The sequence below is a fragment of the Mesocricetus auratus genome, unplaced genomic scaffold (assembly GCF_017639785.1).
Source record: "Mesocricetus auratus isolate SY011 unplaced genomic scaffold, BCM_Maur_2.0 Super-Scaffold_6730, whole genome shotgun sequence".
NCBI classification, from domain to species: Eukaryota; Metazoa; Chordata; class Mammalia; order Rodentia; family Cricetidae; genus Mesocricetus; species Mesocricetus auratus.
The window spans coordinates 105,206,379-105,211,173 of record NW_024429184.1 but is presented as its reverse complement, the minus strand read 5'-3'; the positions used below and the strand labels follow the sequence as shown (position 1 = coordinate 105,211,173).

The window sequence follows — 4,795 nt, the reverse complement described above, 5'->3', positions numbered from 1 at the left end:
GGGGGAGGCTAGGCCCTGTCCCTAATGATGTAACAGACTTTGATGGTTCCTCACGGAAGGCCTCACCCTCCCTGGCGAGAAGATGGGGAGTTGGTGGTGGGGGGCATGGGAGGTTGGGAGGGAGAGGGAACTGGGATTGGTATGTAAAATAAGATTGTGTTTTAAATTGAAATAAAAATTAAACAGAGTTTATTTTGTCTTACACTTACAAGTCCCAGTTCACCACTGAGGGTATGAAATCAAGCAGGAGCTGAAGCAGAAACTGTAGAGAAAATCCTGCTAACTGGTCCACTTTCCAGCTTGCTCTCTGCTCGCTTTGTTATACAGTTCAGGCCTACCTGCTTAGAGATGGTGCTACCCGAAATTCACTGGGCCCTCCCATAATGATCATCAATCAACACAATTCCTCAGAGACATGGCAACAGGGGAATTTGATTGAAGCAATTCTTCAGTTGAGGTTCCCTCTTCCTAGATGGCTCTAAGTTGTATCAAGTTAACAATAAAAGCCAAAAAGCACACTTATTACAGGGTTATTCACAAGAGCCAAGCTATGGAAGCCACTTTGCCCACCAATTAATGAATATGGTATACATACAGAAAGGTAATATCCATCCATAAAAGAATGGAAATCTAAGCCTTTTAGAAGCACGGAAAAAACTGGAAACATATTTAGTGAAACGAGTCAGATACACAAAGGGAAATGCCACACATTGACACCTACATGTGGGGAGAGAAATTTCACCTCATAGAAATGGAGAGTAGAGTGGTGGGAACCAGAGAAGGGAGATAGGTGGGAAAGAGAGAGGAAGAGAGGATGGTGAGCAGGTACAGGATGAAATTACATAGAAAGATTAGCATATAGGACAACTGTGGATGATGATAATCAGCTGAACATTTCAAATGGATGTCAGAAGGAGTTTTAATGGTCCAACCTCAAAGACATTATAAACATCTGAGGTGATAGACATGTCAACAACTGATCTTTACACATGGTATGTACATATTGAAATGTTACAATAGAAATATGTATAGATACAAAATATCATTTAAAGTTGAAATAGAGTTTAAAAGAAAACAAATGTGATCAAAAGGACAAAAAAGCTATGAATAGCACTGTTCTGAAATATATAACTGTATTAGTTATCTTTCCTATCACTGATGAAATATGGGGGAAGTTGTAGTTTAGGTGAGGAAGTATTACTTTTGGTTCATAGTTTCATGCAGGGAGGTATGGCAGCTAAGATTCTGTCTGTGGCAATGAGAGCAGGTGGTATTACCAGTTTTATTTCTGAGGTCAGAAAACATAGGCCTTGGGCTGGACAAAGACCACTACCCCTGTCGATATGGCCGTGTGTCTTTCAGTTAGGCTCCATATCCCAAAGGTTACATGACTTCCCCAAATAGAACCACCAGTTAAGGACCAACAATTCAAATACACGGACCAATGGGAGGCACTTTACCATCGAATCATAATAGTTAATCTACCTAAAAAGTTAGATTCTTAAAGTCTATATTTAATCATAATACTCATTCATTTCAAGAATTCAAAAGTGAGATATTTGTGAGGTCTTGATAAAAGTCAGAGGATCAACGAAACACTGCCATAAAACGAGAAATTGAGCTAAAGGATAGAGAAAATCACGTGTATAGGGACTTAGTTGCATGGTATTAAATAACCTTTAAAAGAAAAGCATTAAAAGAAACTATGAAATCATTAAGATCAGTGGATTGTGGGGAGCCTGGTACCAATGGATACATCACTATCACAGATCCTGTACCTATGGCTCAGGGAGCATCATGGGAGAGGCGGGGGGGGGGCAGGTCCTAAGACCTAGAATATCAGAGTGTCCTTTTAAAACATTCTCAACTGGAGATGGCTGCATTAAAGACTGGAGCAATGCACTCTATTAATGTGAAAGGGGAAAATTTCATAGGCCCCACTCCTAGACACACTACAGGAAACTAATAAATTCTGATAGAGGGAGAACTAGCCAGTTATATTTTATATTTATGCATATATAGTATGTGTCTTATATATATACATGTGTCTTGTTTGCCTGTCTATCTATCTGTCAAAGAAAAGGAGCCTATGAATCCATGAGGGTGCAAGAGGGCCATAGGAGGAGTTGGAGCAATTGAATTGAAGGGAAATGAGGTAGTTTTATATATACATACATACATACACACATATTGTTGTTTTGAAGACAGGGTTTCTCTATGGCTTTGGAGGCTGTCCTGGAACTAGCTTTTGTAGATCAGGCTGGTCTCAAACTCACAGAGATCCACCTGCCTCTGCCTCCTGAGTGCTGGGATTAAATGCGTGAACCACTACCACACAGTGAGGAAGTTATATTTTAATTAAAAACTAAAATCTATTGATGCTAACAAAAGAGCTTCTCAAGGTTTCAGGATACCATTAGTTCAATGAGGAAATCAAAAGTTAAAAAAATTCCTTTTTGATAACATCACAAGAATAAAGCACTCAGGAATAAGTTTAGCCAAGCATCAAGTCCTGTATAGCAAGAACTACAAAACATCATTGAATATTAAGTTAGTGAAAAGACATTTTTTTGGGGGGGGGTTGTTTGTTTGAGACAAGGTCTCTCTAGATAGTCTTGGCTGTCCTGGAACTTACTAAGTAGACCTGGCAGACTTTGAATTCAGAGAGATCTGCCTGTTTCTTCCTCCTGACTGCTGGGATTAAAAGAGTGTGCCACCTTGATAGTGAAAAGACATTTCTTGGTTGCAGATGGGAGATACGTTTAGGTGGAAATATTCCTCAACACGACATACACAGTCAATGGACTATCTACTGAAACTCAGGCTACCATCCTTTTAGAAATGGATGAATTGAAAGGTGAACAACTTTACAGGCCACATACTGTATGATCTCATTTCTGTGAACTATGTGGTAGAAGTATCTATTCAGACAGAAGGAAGGTTAGTTAGTGGTTGTCAGAGGGTCTGAGAAAGAAGGAAATGGCAAGAGAGGGCTAGCGGGAAGAGGGGCTTTTGGGGGTAAAATGTTCTGAAATTAGATGGTGCTGAGAGTTATACAGTATAACTATGCCCGAAACCACTGGACTAAACAGTATATAAATTACATGTAATTAAAAAAACTGAAAAAAGTTGATTGACAAAACAAAGCTGTTTGGTTAAAACTGACAAGCTTTTAACAAGAGACAGGAAAGTAAGAAAAATTAAACACAACACAGGAAGAGAATGGCCAAATAAATACCAATACAATAAGAATAATTACAAAGAACTACAACATTGACAACCTGAATTTAATGGCCTGGGTTGATGCTCTTTATCTTCCCTCGGTCCTTAAATGCTGGTGGGCCCAAGTTGATCTTTTTGGGAAACAACAGTGGGTTGCTTCTGTAGAAGTCTTAAAGGCAGTAGGCATTCTGTTGGCCTAACCCGGCAGCATCAGACAACTGAGTTGAGTGCTCACTCTGGGAATTGTGGGTGACTGACTTAGTGCTAGAAGCAGTCCCTTCGATATTCAAACCAGAGAGAAAAACCACCACTAGGTGGGAGCACACATCAGCTATCCAGGATAAATCTGAGCTGAGCAACTTTGAAACTTCTGGGCATTTCATCGGTTTCACAATCAAATGTTCTCTCATTTACAGGCTCAACATTTTTCTAGCAATTAATAAGCAAACATTGACCAGAACCATAAGTGTTAAATGAATTGGAATGGTGTTTAACAACTTCCCCTCCTTTGATCTCTAGACTCAGATGCTTTCAGTGTTAAGGTCTACTGAACTTTTAAGAAACAGTCGATTTCTGGCTTTGCAGATGCCACTGTCCCATGTCGCCTCTTCCTGAAGCCATGGTCAACCCCATCGTGCACTTCGACATCACTTGAGGTGGATGTTGAACCTTTGGGCTGCGACTCCTTCGAGCTATTTGCAGACAAAGTTCAAAAAACAGCAGAAAACTTCCGCGCCCTGAGCACCGGAGAGAAAGGATTTGGATACAAGGGTTCCTCCTTTCACATAATTATCCCAGGATTCATGTGCCAGGGTGGTGACTTCACATGCCATAATGACTCTGGCTGCAGGTCCATCTACAGAGTGAAACTTGAGGATGAGAGCTTCATCCTGAAGCAGACAGGTCCTGGCATCTTGTCCGTGGCAAATGCTGGACCAAACACAAAGGGTTCCCAGTTTTTTGTCTGCACCGCCAAGACTGAATGGCTGGATGGCAAACTTGGTCTTTGGGAAGGTGAAAGAAGGCATGAACATTGTGGAAGCCATGGAGCATTCGGGTCCAGGACTCTAATTCTTTTGACTTGTGGGCATCTTACCCACCAGACCATCCTTCTGTAGCTCAGGAGAGCATTCCCCCTCCATCCCATCTGCTCACAATGCCTTGTAATCTCTGCCTTCGCTGAAGTTCTTTGGGTTCCATATTTTCCTCATTCCCCTCCAAGTGTAGCTGGATTGCAGAGTTACATTTATGATTATCTATAAAAACTAAAAAAACCCAAAAAACAAAAAACCAGTTGATTTCTGAGTTAGAGTAGCTGGGAAACAGGAAATGATAAAAACCATTTAGAGTAGCTGGGAAACAGGAAATGATAAAAACCATTTATGGATATAGAATGATGAACATGACCTTCAGAGCACACGCAGGGGACACTCTCTACTGGGGGAAAGGTGCCTTTAGTACTGACTGCTCTTTGAAGCCTGGACAATGCTGACTGTGCCTAAAAGTGTGTCAACAGTGTCTGAGTCTCCTTCCTGTCACCCGGTGTGGCCCAGAGGACAAACTGTGTGCTGTG

At 41.1% G+C, this 4,795-nt stretch overlaps 1 pseudogene; it reads left to right on the top strand.

The window, feature by feature from the left end:
• Positions 1-166: 166 nt before the first annotated feature.
• Positions 167-4,483, top strand: LOC110340734 (annotated as a pseudogene).
• The last annotated feature ends 312 nt before the right edge of the window (positions 4,484-4,795 follow it).